Here is a 15,649-nt window from a genome sequence, read left to right as displayed (position 1 = left end):
ATAGGATCAATATTATCAGAAAATCCCAGCCAACCAGTTGCTGCAATTGGGCTGCCAGAAAATAAAGTCTAGGCTCAGGAACCGCCAGCCCCCTGACTCCTTGCCATATTGCAACATGGACAATTTTATCCTAGCCACCTGTTTTTTTCCAAATAAGACTCCTAAACTGGGTCACTATGCGATTGAAACCATTTCATAGGAATCCATATGGGAGAATTATGAAAGATATAAAGAAGTTGCGGGGCCCAATCATTTTAATTAAATTGACTCTACCCACCACCAACAGAGGGAGTTTGCACCAACTGTTACACTTCAATTTTTGCTGCTAGAGTAGAGGTAAAAGATCGAGAAAAATATACTGTTTAGGATCAGGAGAGACTACCACCCCCAAATACTTAAATGTATACACTACTTGGATGTGTTGTGCACAGACCAGGAGGGGGAGATCTACAGGATCCATGGGCATCAACACCGATTTATGCCAATTAATTTTTAAAGCCGGAAAATCTACCAAAATGTTCAATAAGGGACATAACAGCGTCTAAGGTTGTGGAAGTATCGCCAAGATATAACAGTGTGTCATCCGCATAAAGGGATATCTTTTCTGAGAGAACACCCCTTATAAACTGATGATGTCCAGAGATTGTCTGTCAGGAATGGACTGGCCAGCTATGGTGGGACTCACCTGCCTTTTGATCTGCAGTACTAGGGCTGGCCAGCGGGTGTTCCCAGCAATCAGAGACTCAACTTTGCAGCCAGCTAACACCTGTAACTGATTATGCTGGGGTATTTAAGGGATGGCCAGACCCACAGACTCTGCCTTGGTGTGTGTTTGTCCTGGGCCCTGTATCCTGTTTCTGTCCTGCATCCTGTTTCTGAACCGCTGCTGACTTCTCCTGCTCTGATCCCGGCTCGCTCCTGACCATCCCTCTGTCTGACCCTCTGTACCACGCTGCTTGCTACCTGTTCTGATCCCTGGCTTGTGACCCTGACCAATCTCCGCTTGCTCCCCCTGTACCTACCTGCCCTATTGATATTGACCCGGCCTGCCTGACGACGCTTGCTTGTATGTACTGTTATCTGTGGGTGGTTTGGTTTGGTTTGTTTGCACTGTATTATGTTTTAGTATTGCACTGCGTTTATGTTTGTATTGTTAGTGTTAATAAATTATATTGTTTATAACATATCTGAGGTCTGCGTTTCCCTGCGTCAGTCACACACCTCTGGTCACACCTGGGAGCCCTGACATTACACCAAGGCCAATCCTGACCAGAAGTGGCTGCACAGGGAAGCCATCTTGGCTTGTTGATGGGAAGGATGGATCTGGATGAGGTTGAGTATTTATCTCTGCTAGTGCTTGATGACAGAGAGTATGCTTATCAGACTCTGAAGGAGTATCCCCGGGATGAACTGCTAGAATGTATACGGCTCGCTCATGTTCTAGTAGATCAGGGCACAGATTTCTCTATGGTGGAGCCATTGATTCAGGTTTGTGTTGAGTTGGTTTCATCTGGTTCCCCCGAATGCAGGGATGAATTTTTGCCACCATTTAGTGCAGACCAGGTTGAGTCCCTGGTGTGGTTATTAGAGGATGATGTGGGTTACTTTCTGGAGCGTTATTCCACATGTTCACCACAGACACTAAGAGATTGTATAAACGCAGTGCAGTCATTGACCAGACAGGCTTTGTGTAAGCTCAGCTTTGTTCAACCCCTACTGCAGACATGGACAGACTTGTTGCACCCAGCCTCAGTCAGCTTACAAAAACCCAGTCCTGCTTCTAACTCTACTCCTGTATTCCCACCAGCTCCTCCAGTTACAGCCCAGTATACTTGGCTATCTACCGCATGTCAGTACCCTGTTCCCACTCGCTGCACCTATCCTGCCTTTAACCCTGTAAAAAAGCCCTCTGTAGCAACTGCTCCCTCTCCTGTTCCATCCTCCAGTTTTTCTCTGTCTCCAGCTGCTCCATTCGTTTGCAGACCTGAGTTTACTTGTAGTGCTCCAGTAGTTAAAACCAGAAAAAAGCGAAAATTCTTTCCAACCAATACCATCCTGCCAGTATCCAAACCGGTGAACCTGCCTTCCGTGACTCAGCCTGAACCCTCTACTCAGCCGGATGCCTCTCTTCAGCCGGATGCCTCTCTTCAGCCTGAAGCCTCTCTTCAGCCTGAAGCCTCTCCTCAGCCTGAAGCCTCTCCTCAGCCTGAAGCCTCTCCTCAGCCTGAAGCCTCTCCTCAGCCTGAAGCCTCTCCTCAGCCTGAAGCCTCTCCTCAGCCTAAAGCCTCTCCTCAGCCTGATGCCTGCATTCAGCCTGATGCCGCTACTCAGCATGATGAACTGATCCAGCCCGACGATCCTATTAGGCCAGTTGACTCGATGCCCGCTGTTGATCCAGATGATCCGGTACCTGATCCAGTGCCCGCTGTCGTGCCAATTGACTCAGAGCCCGCTGTCATACCTGGTGACCCGGTGCCCACTGCCTTGCCAGACGACTCGGTGCCCGCTGTTCCGCCAGTTGACTCGATGCCCGCTGTTCCGCCAGACGACTCGGTGCCCGCAGTCTTGCCAGACGACTCGGTGCCCGCAGTCTTGCAAGACGACTCGGTGCCCGCAGTCTTGCCAGACGACTCGGTGCCCGCAGTCTTGCCAGACGACTCGGTGCCCGCAGTCTTGCCAGACGACTCGGTGCCCGCAGTCTTGCCAGACGACTCGGTGCCCGCAGTCTTGCCAGACGACTTGGTGCCCGCAGTCTTGCCAGACGACTCAGTGCCCGCTGTTCCGCCAGTTGACTCGATGCCCGCAGTCTTGCCAGTTGACTCGATGCCCGCAGTCTTGCCAGGCGACTCGATGCCCGCAGTCTTGCCAGACGACTCGATGCCCGCAGTCTTGCCAGGCGACTCGATGCCCGCAGTCTTGCCAGACGACTCGGTGCCCGCAGTCTTGCCAGATGACTCGATGCCCGCAGTCTTGCCAGACGACTCGGTGCCCGCAGTCTTGCCAGACGACTCGGTGCCCGCAGTCTTGCCAGACGACTCGGTGCCTGCTGTTCCGCCAGTTGACTCGATGCCCACAGTCTTGCCAGACGACTCGGTGCCCGCAGTCTTGCCAGACGACTCGGTGCCCGCAGTCTTGCCAGACGACTCGGTGCCCGCAGTCTTGCCAGTCGACTCGGTGCCCGCAGTCTTGCCAGGTGACTCGATGCCTGCTGTTCCGCCATTTGACTCGATGCCCGCAGTCTTGCCAGACGACTCGGTGCCCGCAGTCTTGCCAGACGACTCGGTGCCCGCAGTCTTGCCAGACGACTCGGTGCCCGCAGTCTTGCCAGACGACTCGGTGCCCGCAGCCTTGCCAGACGACTCGGTGCCCGCAGTCCCGCCAGTTGACTCGATGCCCGCTGTTCCGCCAGTTGACTCGGTGCCCGCAGTCTTGCCAGACGACTCGGTGCCCGCTGTTCCGCCAGTTGACTCGGTGCCCGCAGTCTTGCCAGACGACTCGGTGCCCGCAGTCTTGCCAGACGACTCGGTGCCCGCAGTCTTGCAAGACGACTCGGTGCCCGCAGTCTTGCCAGACGACTCGGTGCCCGCAGTCTTGCCAGACGACTCGGTGCCCGCAGTCTTGCCAGACGACTCGGTGCCCGCAGTCTTGCCAGACGACTCGGTGCCCGCAGTCTTGCCAGACGACTTGGTGCCCGCAGTCTTGCCAGACGACTCAGTGCCCGCTGTTCCGCCAGTTGACTCGATGCCCGCAGTCTTGCCAGTTGACTCGATGCCCGCAGTCTTGCCAGACGACTCGATGCCCGCAGTCTTGCCAGACGACTCGATGCCCGCAGTCTTGCCAGGCGACTCGATGCCCGCAGTCTTGCCAGACGACTCGGTGCCCGCAGTCTTGCCAGATGACTCGATGCCCGCAGTCTTGCCAGACGACTCGGTGCCCGCAGTCTTGCCAGACGACTCGGTGCCCGCAGTCTTGCCAGACGACTCGGTGCCTGCTGTTCCGCCAGTTGACTCGATGCCCACAGTCTTGCCAGACGACTCGGTGCCCGCAGTCTTGCCAGACGACTCGGTGCCCGCAGTCTTGCCAGACGACTCGGTGCCCGCAGTCTTGCCAGTCGACTCGGTGCCCGCAGTCTTGCCAGGCGACTCGATGCCTGCTGTTCCGCCATTTGACTCGATGCCCGCAGTCTTGCCAGACGACTCGGTGCCCGCAGTCTTGCCAGACGACTCGGTGCCCGCAGTCTTGCCAGACGACTCGGTGCCCGCAGTCTTGCCAGACGACTCGGTGCCCGCAGCCTTGCCAGACGACTCGGTGCCCGCAGTCCCGCCAGTTGACTCGATGCCCGCTGTTCCGCCAGTTGACTCGGTGCCCGCAGTCTTGCCAGACGACTCGGTGCCCGCTGTTCCGCCAGTTGACTCGGTGCCCGCAGTCTTGCCAGACGACTCGGTGCCCGCAGTCTTGCCAGACGACTCGGTGCCCGCAGTCTTGCCAGACGACTCGGTGCCCGCAGTCTTGCCAGACGACTCGGTGCCCGCAGTCTTGCCAGACGACTCGGTGCCCGCTGTTCCGCCAGTTGACTCGATGCCCGCTGTTCCGCCAGTTGACTCGGTGCCCGCAGTCTTGCCAGACGACTCGGTGCCCACTGTCGTGCCTGGTGACTCGGTGCCCGCCGCTTCGTCTGGGGGCTCGAGACCTGTTGCTCCGCCTGAGGGCCCGAGACCTGTCGCTCCATCTGGGGGTCCGGCGCCCGCAGCTCCGCCTGAGGGCCCGAGACCTGTAGCTCCGCCTGGGGGTCCGGCGCCCGCCGCTCCGCATGGGGGTCCGGCGCCCGCCGCTCCGCCTGGGGGCCCGATGCCTGTCGCCCCACCTGGGGGCCCGATGCCTGTCGCCCCGCCTGGGGGCCCGATGCCTGTCGCCCCGCCTGGGGGTCCGATGCCTGTCGCTCCGCCTGAGGGCCCGAGACCTGTAGTTCCGCCTGGGGGTCCGGCGCCCGGCGCTCCGCCTGGGGGTCCGAGGCCTGTCGCCCCGCCTGGGGGTCCGATGACTGTCGCCCCGCCTGGGGGTCCGATGCCTGTCGCCCCGCCTGGGGGCCCGATGCCTGTCGCCCCGCCTGGGGGCCCGATGCCTGTCGCCGCGCCTGGGGGCCCGATGCCTGTCGCCCCGCCTGGGGGCCCGATGCCTGTCGCCCCGCCTGGGGGCCCGATGCCTGTCGCCCCGCCTGGGGGTCCGATGCCTGTCGCCCCGCCTGGGGGTCCGATGCCTGCTGCTTTGCCTGGTAGCCCGATGTGCCTCTGCCCGGAGTCCTGCCCGATGTGCCTCTGCCCGGAGTCCTGCCCGATGTGCCTCTGCCCGGAGTCCTGCCCGATGTGCCTCTGCCCGGAGTCCTGCCCGATGTGCCTCTGCCCGGAGTCCGGCCCGATGTGCCTCTGCCCGGAGTCCGGCCCGATGTGCCTCTGCCCGGAGTCCGGCCCGATGTGCCTCTGCCCGGAGTCAGGCCCGATGTGCCTCTGCCCGGAGTTCGGCCCGATGTGCCTCTGCCCGATGTGCCTCTGCCCGATGTGCCTCTGCCCGGAGTCCAGCCCGATGTGCCTCTGCCCGGAGTCCAGCCCGGTGTGCCTCTGCCCGGTGTGCCTCTGCCCGGTGTGCCTCTGCCCGGAGTCCAGCCCGATGTGCCTCTGCCCGGAGTCCAGCCCGATGTGCCTCTGCCCGGAGTCCAGCCCGATGTGCCTCTGCCCGGAGTCCAGCCCGATGTGCCTCTGCCCGGAGTCCAGCCCGATGTGCCTCTGCCCGGAGTCCAGCCCGATGTACCGCTGCCCGGAGTCCTGCCCGGTGTGCCAGTCTTTGATATCCCGCCAGTTACCAGACCCGGGCGGTGGAACATTTTTCCCAGCTAGGACTGTTTGGAGCCTCCTGAGGCCGCTCCTTGAGGGGGGGGTACTGTCAGAAATGGACTGGCCAGCTATGGTGGGACTCACCTGCCTTTTGATCTGCAGTACTAGGGCTGGCCAGCGGGTGTTCCCAGCAATCAGAGACTCAACTTTGCAGCCAGCTAACACCTGTAACTGATTATGCTGGGGTATTTAAGGGATGGCCAGACCCACAGACTCTGCCTTGGTGTGTGTTTGTCCTGGGCCCTGTATCCTGTTTCTGTCCTGCATCCTGTTTCTGAACCGCTGCTGACTTCTCCTGCTCTGATCCCGGCTCGCTACTGACCATCCCTCTGTCTGACCCTCTGTACCACGCTGCTTGCTACCTGTTCTGATCCCTGGCTTGTGACCCTGACCAATCTCCGCTTGCTCCCCCTGTACCTACCTGCCCTATTGATATTGACCCGGCCTGCCTGACGACGCTTGCTTGTATGTACTGTTATCTGTGGGTGGTTTGGTTTGGTTTGTTTGCACTGTATTATGTTTTAGTATTGCACTGCGTTTATGTTTGTATTGTTAGTGTTAATAAATTATATTGTTTATAACATATCTGAGGTCTGCGTTTCCCTGCGTCAGTCACACACCTCTGGTCACACCTGGGAGCCCTGACATTGTCGCACCAAAATCGCCAAGGTTCTAACGCTAAAGTGAACAAAAGAGGCGAGAGAGGGCAGCCCTGCCTTGTCCCGCTCTGCAACCTGAATGAATCTGACAAATCCCCTTTAACCTGGATTCGGGCACTGGGGGCCACATAGAGAAGACGCATCCAACTAATGTACTTGGAACCAAAGCCAAATCTAGACAATACTTCCTAAAGATAAGGCATACTGTTTATTTTTTACAGAGTTTAACAAGTTTGATGGAATTGGAAATCAGACAAATGATCACAGAAATTAACTATAACCTGCATTCTAAAATACAGCTACAAAGTTAGAAGCAATAATGCAAAAGAGGTTCAGGATGACGAAAAGCATGCATGCATTGCTGAAAAATACAAAACAGATTATGAAAGCTGCACAAACATGGACTCTACATAGCAATGTCTCTGTGGCTCGTTCAGAGTAACATGTGGCTTCATATGATAGTGCTGTATCCTCTGCACCATTCATCTGATGGCTGGACATTCCCCAGCCGAAAGTTAAATGTAAATAGGGATACGGATGATGCCATTACCCAATATGGGCAATACCTGTTCTTGGGGAATGACTTGTCACTGGGTGGGTGGAGCCTGATAGGAAACTGAGAGACTAGTTCTCTGCAGGTCTACTTTATGTTTGATTGACAGCACACAGAGGGCAGAATAAATCCACCCACTGTCAGTCAAAAATAAGCAGACCTGAAGGAAACTAGACTCTCAGTTTCCCATCAGAAACCACCCACCCATGTACGACACTCCTCTGCAATGTGCCCATCTTTGTGACAGGTGCAGTGGCTTGGGAGGGATGGCAGGAATAATAGCACTGAGGCAGGAGTGTCCAGTGCAGACGCAGACAGATTCATGAATTGAACGCAAGCACTGACACATTTGGTGCTGTGCTCCAACAAAATTCTAAAGGGTATCAGGTATCTAGAGTCTAGCCTGAGAGTCACTACTCACCAAAAAGAACACAAACAGCTATTTGCAACACAGGTAAAACACACATTTTTCAAACCTGAACTATAAAACGGACAACTGAACATGAATTGCTTGCTATGGACAAAAAAGAAATGTTACCTGTAGCACACTTTCTGCATTACACATTCACAGACCTTTGTATTCACCCCATAATACTGTTAATAATAGATGAATAGAATAATTATTAATGTTAGTAATAGAGTATTTGCAATTCTCACCTTTTATTCCCACGGTTGAAATGTTATTTTTGAAAAACCGTTGCTGCAAAAATTCAAGCAACTCCGGTAAGGTCACATTTACTGGTCAGCTTGGTCTGCATAAAAATATCTGTAAATTGTAAGTACATTGGTAAATATGATTATATTAATCAAGCAAAACTCCGGACAAAGCATTTTTGTAGCTTTGAATAGACTGGATTAGTACCTTTTTGTTTTTTTGTTACTGTCCGGTTTCTGCTATGTACAGTATATCCACTATTCTTTGCTCAAGTATGTGCAGTTGGTGTGTGACCTCAATGGTTAAACCCAGCATTCAGTTACTCATTCACATCTATGAGTAAGGTCTTGTTTGACTGAAACGCATTAGTATTGCTTATCTCCTGGAATGCCTTTTACTCTGCATTCAAATAAACTCTCTACAGTTCATTCTCACCTTGTTGCCGATCCTATATGATTGATTCATTGGTTCAGTGGATAGAGACCGCAGGAGTCGCATGGTGAGATTTATACTCCTTCTGGAATATGTTATGAGGGTTGTAGCACCTATTATTTGCATGTGTGACTCCTTCACATCTACCTACACGTTAGGGACTAGTACATTCACTATATAAGTCCCAGTGTCCCACACCAGTCCCACAGCCCCTGATCATGCCACAACAGTCATAGTGCCACCTATGACACACCAGTAATGGTGTCACCTAGGACTTACTCACACGTACAATGCTCTCTTAAAAGCCATCCATGTTTGGATTGCTCTTCATTTGACAGGCAGTGATAAAGTGCTGTATTGCCTCCTCACTGCCTACTTTAACCCCTTGGGTCCCGTACTAGCACCCCTATTCACAATTGGTCATGATCAGTTGGCATACAGGGGGTAGAGTTCCTTGCACAGCTGCAAGCATTGCTGTCACAGCATGTGTACACTCTCAGCCACTGCCTCTTCAGTTAAAGGGGTAGCAGCTGAGGGGCAGTAAAACCACAGCTCAGGTGTGAGATTTTACCACTCTCAACCTCATGTGTGAATGAGTCCTAATAGTGCAGTCAGTCACCGTTCTCTGATCACCAGCACACCAATTGCCACTACACCAGACCAGTGCAGCAAGCAACAGTTTTCTTGATCACACCACACCAATCCCACTGTCACCAGATCAGTGTATGCCAGCAACAATGTCCCTTGTCACCATCACACCAGTTACAGTGAAAACACACCAGTGTAAGCAGACAGCCGTGTCCCTAATTGTTTAATTGCAACATTTATAGCATAAATCAAGAAACACGGGGGGGGGGGGGTTAAAACGTTTCTGTCTTTTTTCATTTGTATAGCAAAAATAAACCCAGTGGTGATTATATTCCAGCTAAAGAAAGCGCTATCTTTCACAAAACATTAGAAACATTTCATTTGGGTACAGTATTGAATGACTGAGTAATTGTCATTCAAAGTACAACAGAACAGAAATCTGAAAATAACACCTGTACAGTGCAGCCAATCACAGTGTGGCAAGGTCAGGAACCCCGCCTACCGGCCTTTGGGCATTACTGCTCACTGACTTTCAGTGGGTTGAATGAAAAAAAAGAAAACCTCATAGACCCATGCATCCACACAAACGATGTGGATGCAGGGATCTCCCCTGCTGCGTTATTGTATTCTGACAGCTGGAATTCCCCCAAATCCGAATACACTCAGCCATTAGCTGCTGCAGTTGATTGATACTGGATTTCCAGCAGGGCCATTCTACAGAACTTTAGTTTCTGTACGGATAAACATATGTACTATTGTAATAGACGTAAAAGCTGCAGATCTGAGCTTCATTTGGATGAAAAACTAGTCCACCATGATGTCACATCATGTAAAGATTCTTGGCGTTTGAAATAGTATCCTGCTTGTCAGACCCAGCATGGGGAAATCTGGATGTAAAGGTGAAAAGCAATACTAATTGTGCTGATACAGAACAATCAAGCATCAGCAAAACTAGAATTGCTTTTTACATTTGCATCCTGCTTTCCAAATTTATTCACTGGTGCTCACGTGACCCATTCTGCTGGATTGGATGTGCAGGATGCTATTTTGTCTACCAAGTATCATTATATGTTTAACAATGTTTCTTTCTAAGACTTGAAGCTTTTCATTCATAACCACCAGCGAGTGCAAATCTATGATATTTCTTCAATTCCCTGGGATAATTAGGAGCATCGTTTTTGAGCAAACTGCAGCTGCCTGTACTGTATTATTTATGATTTGACCCTCTAAGCTCTGCATCAGTTATTACTATATTAGCTGCAGATGTTCATTTACACATTGGAAAAAATTGTTTCTATTTCTTTCTAAACAACTTTGAACTTAAAGCTAATTTCAGTCAGCTGAAAAACGTTCCTTTGCTGTGGGCCCCTCTTTCTTGCAAGGTTTAAATGCTCATTTTTTCCAGGGGGATTTGAATAAACAGCCATTTTTATATTACTGCTCACTCACCTGGCAACTGACACTCTTCTTTTACATCCCAGAATGCAGGCAGGCCCTCACTGCCTATTGTACTGTAGAGGGAAGGAAGGCTGTGGTAATACGAAATAAGGAAAGTATTGCTGCTTATTCCTAGACTAAATAAGCATTTAATCCTTGCATATGTCTAGCAATTTTTTTTTATAACAAAGACTCCTGGTTCAAATACATTGCGATACATGCCGAAGCTGGCCAACTGCATTAAAGTGATCCCTCTCTGGTCCAATGGATGGTTTATGTTTGTTATTAGAGCTGTAAATTCCTCCTGAATATATATTTTATGTCCTAAGTGTTCTTTTTTTGTGTTTGGCTGTAGTTTGTTAAGGTTTTTCAAAACATAGATAGTACATTGTAGAATTTGGTGTATTTTTCACTGTTTGTGAAAAAATAGTGTTCTGTTAATTTAAACTTTAACGTTGCTATTTTGTTTCTTTTTTGTACATTTTGGGGTTTTTTGCATCATATAATTTGAATGTGATAAAAAAAATAACATAAAAATAAAAATTCTAAAACACATGGGAATTTTTAGCAAGGTAATAATGCATTTATTATTATTATAAATTTTTTGTATTGGAGCCTGTAAAGTTTTGCACTCACAATCAGCAGATCACGGGTGCAATGCAGGGCTCTTGCAGACTGTCCATGTAAGCTGTCTGCTCGAACATCATACAAGCAGGCAGTTACACACTGACTGGAAGCATCAATTAAGTACCCAGAGTATCAGTGCTCTGGTAGCTCATTGAGAATCACAAGTCATCAGCTGCCAAGGCTGACGGTATTTGTATTTCCCCAGGCACTGAAATCTGTAAATGAATGACACAGCCAAGTGGGCAGAGCCCTTTCAACCACATCTTTTTAAAATTGTGACAGCAGGCATGGGGAGAAGATCTTCAGCTTGCTTTCACAGTGGGGACTGGGGAGGCAGCTGCAGCAGTAACATGTTACACCCTGAGGATACCCAGTTGGAGGACCAAAACACGTTAGACCGGACCGTGGTGACGTCATTACTGGTGTTTGGAGCATATTTTTTCTCTGGAAACATATGAGTGTAATATAAGTGTGTCTGCTTTTATTTAACCACATCCCAACCGCCCTATAGTAGATATACTGTTACAGGGCAGCAGATATATATATATATATATATATATGTGATTTCATATTTCCGGGTAGGGGGTGTTCACCCTACCCACATCACCATTCACGGCCGCGGCTGTCAATCGCTAGTGATTACTCGCTGGTGCCCGGTGATTACCGAGGATCTCCGATGGGGAGGAGGGCTGCTTTGTTTACTAACAGTCCTCCTCCTTGTCAGCTCGGGCACACTGCTCTGGATGGCTGTGCACAGTACAGCCATTCAGAGCAGTGTGCTTACAGTGAAGCAACCAATACACCGCCCCCCCCCAGTAAAACACTCCCAGCACACAGTTAATCCTTTGATCGCCCCTCGTGTTAACCCCTTCCTGCCCAGTGCCATTAGTACAATGTTAGTGCTTTTTTTTAGCACTGATCATTGTATTGGTGTCATTGGGGATGTCAGTGACACCAAGTCAGTTCCCCCCAGTGTCAGAATGCCCACCACAGTCCTGCAGTCACTGATCACCACCATTACTAGTAAAAAAAAAATCCAGTATATATACCTCCATTTGTAAACGCTATAACATTCATGTAAACCAATTTACATGTATTGGGATTTTTTTTTAGCAAAGACATGTAGCAGAATACATTTTGGCCTAAATGTATGATGGAATTTGATTTTAAATTTTTTTTTTAGTGGACATGCTTAAGCAAAAAGTCAAAAATATAGTTTTTTTCTCAAAATTGTCGATCTTTTTTTTATAGTGCAAAAAATACAAAATGCACAGGCAATCAAATACCACCAAAAGAAAGCTCAATTTGTGGGGAAAAAAGGACATAAATTTCATTTGGGTGCAGTGTTGCATGACCGTGCAATTGTCAGTTAAAGTAACGCAGTGCCATAATGCAAAAAATGGCCTGATCAGGAAGGGGGGTAAAGCCTCAGGAGGGCAAGTGGTTAATACATGGAATTACACTATTTGGATGCCTCTCTCCATTCCTTATATGCACACACTCCACATTATGGCACCATGTCGGGATGATTGAGGATGACAAGTATCATTTAAATCAGTAGGACTACAAGATCCAGCATAACTCTGCATGCCCCACCAAAGCATGAATGACTCTTGTTTCATTATAAGAGTTCATTACAGTTGGTGAGTTAGGGGGCACACAGGCGGGGAGCAAAGAGCACGCATCACTTATTGTTGTGAAAGAAGCACTTGCACTTATCAATTTCACATTAAGGACTTTATTTTCACATCATATACTTTATTAGTTTATTGTATCTATGCTTAATGGTTATTTAAGTTTACGTCATTTCTTATTATTTTATCTGGGCAGCGCTTCTCATATGTGTGTTGTTTATGTTATAAAAGTTGAACTTATCCTTTAAACATTACGTGCTTGGTTGTATTGTCTAAAAAAACTCAAATAATTTTGCATATAGCAAAAGCATCAAAACTGAGTAAAGAACATAGATTTTTTTTTTGCTTCAATGTTTTATCTAATCTTTAATTATTTGTATTTTACATTTTTGGGGCTTTTTTTATTTTTAATTTTAGCTATGGTTATCAATTAACAAGTTTTAAAGATGTTTTTTTTTTTTTTTTACTAATGTCACCTTTTTGTGCTGAAAGACAAAATTAGTTCTTAAAGACAAGCGTGATATTGGTGAATGCTTTGCAAACATGAAATCAGACAGTAAGTAAAATAATACATCGCTCACTGATATAATTTTCAGAGACCTCCATAAATGCACCTTTCCCATATTTTCACCATATTTATGCTTTCTGTACTTCTAAACACTGAAACAGTAGAAAATTAAAGTAAGACATAGGTGGGATGATGCCTTGACTTGATCATCTCTAGTGCTAGATAGTCTAAGCACATGTGTTTCATGCTCTGCTTGTGTTTGCAGTACTGGGAGTTGCTGCACATAAGCTTGAGTTGTGGAGACTCTAGACTCCATAGTTCCCGGCAGGCACAAGCAACACCCATATACCTGAAGCTGGCCAGCGTGGACAGGAACAGTTAGTGAAGCAAGAACAGAGGAGAAAAACTTTAAATCATAAATATGTATAACTTCTGTTTTCTATATCAAATCAATTCATAGTCACTGCTCAGTGTGAAAGTCCATTCCCTGAAAACTAGGGCCAACCTGTAGTTTTCTAAAGTGTCATTTTGCTGACCACCAGCTCCTTACAATATGTACCTTAGCAGTCAGCGTTGCAGTATATAGTGCTCAATATCTAGTACAGGGTACAGTTAGTGGAGCTAGAACAGAACAGAAAATTTGAAACAGAATAGCGGGAGCTTGTAAATCCTATTATTAGCATCTCATTTAAATTACAAAATCATGGTAATATCACTTTATGTAAGATTCACACAAGTTTCCACTTCAGCTTGTTTGATGGATGTTAAATAACTATTATATAAAGTGATCATAGTAAATGCATCTACTCATTCTTGATTAGTCACAAATTCTAGCCTTTGTTGAAGTTCAAATTTAAACAATCAATTAGCACTACATTGCTGAATTGTACATTTCTCAAAACTATTAGTGGCAGCCTAAAGTGATGCTTTGGGGTTTTTTTTTTGTTTTTTTTCCCTTAAATTCCATTGTTTCTTTTATTCAATGTATCGTATTCACCCTGTTTCTACTTTTATTCATGAATTAAGCAGCATCTATTTTCTACAACCTGATAGATTAATGAAAGTTAATAACATCCAAATGATCAGAAAATAAAGTTAATGACGAGGTTAAGAGGCTAAATCATATTGCCAAGCAAAAAGAAATGTAGGTGGAGGGCCAATCTAGTATAATTTGGAATGTTTCACATATGGGTTTAAACGACCTTGAAACTCTTATGGCTATGTGCTAGTTGTTTTATAATATTGAATTAACATGAAATTCTTTGATTTTTGTAAATGCTTCAATTACAAAAGGAAAGGACCATGAAATACTCGTGCAGCCGCCAAGGAGTGAAATGGAAAAATGTTACCAATTAAACTGACAGATCCTGCTAGGTGCATACTTAAGAAAATTTAACATCAACTCACTGCAGGCTTCTAGAACTAATAGATTAATTTGCAAATTATACAACCAAAAGAAAAAGAGCAATATTATGGTCACTGAACAAACCTATTTTAAAAGAGACATGAATGCCTGAGGAAATTCAAAATCTGCATTAAAAAAGAAATATAGTTTTACTGAATAATTCAGGCTCTTTTAAGTTGTATTTGTTTGTTTTTGATAAATTAAAAAGGTGTCTGCCTCCTCCTCCTCCTTTGCTTGTAACAATTCTCCATCAGGACAGAACAAATATAAATGTTATACTTCTTGGTTTATTCAACCATATTCCACCCACAATCTGTAGGTTAATGTCCCTTTGCTCCATGTTCAATGTTGAAGGAATTTTAATCTATGTTATGTATAGGAGTTAGTAGCCTACACTTTGTGTGACTGCTAGCTGTTATACTTGGTTATCACTGATAGATGGTAAAAAAATCTTGAACTGAAGTTTAGCTAAACAAAAATTCTCTATAGTTCTAGCTATAAACTGGGTATACACTAGTAGGTTTTCAAACAAACATTGCATGTCATGTATTGTGGAGGAAACTTCAGACGCTGCTGGGGTTAATAGCTCTAAAGCCTAGTACACACAATCAGAAAATATGAAAAATACTGCTTTCGAAGTGATCATATCATAATCTGATCATTAGTACACAGCTTTCCTCCAAAATTATTTGAAGGGACAAGCACAAATATTTTTCTTGTACGATACCATATTGTATGATTTTCATTTAATCTGCACAGTTTTCATCCGAGACTACAATACAAATACATTACATCACTTCTGAATTGTTATTCTGTTGTACAAGAATTTTTGTAACTTTTGTAAGCTCTTCACTTTCGATATGAGACTAGCACGCAAAAAAAAGAGACGATCATTCGTCCAATATTCTCACTGTGTGTACGAGCTTAAGTCTAGTGAGAACAGGGGCAGACTGACAACTCATGGGGCCCCCGGGCAATAGGGGATCATGGGGCCCCTGTGTCCTTGCCCAAACTCAAAAAAGCCTATGAAAAAGGTACCAGGGGCATCTCATGGGGCCCCCTACTGACCCCGGGCCCTCGGGCAGTGCCCGAGTTTCCAAATGGTCAGTCCGCCCCTGAGTGAGAAGCTATAGTGAACAAGCTCCTGAAGGGGACTTGCTCTTGCCTCCCTCCTCCTCCATTGGGAAAAGTTGTTTTATAGTATGTACTGCAGATGACATGACTTCTGAATTGGAGAAAGTCTGGAATGTCACAGGATCTCCA

This window comes from Staurois parvus, unplaced genomic scaffold (genome assembly GCF_062004578.1).
Source record: "Staurois parvus isolate SC_StPar_1 unplaced genomic scaffold, SC_StPar_1.0 ptg000506l, whole genome shotgun sequence".
In the NCBI taxonomy this organism is placed as follows: Eukaryota; Metazoa; Chordata; class Amphibia; order Anura; family Ranidae; genus Staurois; species Staurois parvus.
The sequence above is the reverse complement of the archived record's forward strand: the minus strand, read 5'-3'. Positions refer to the sequence as shown.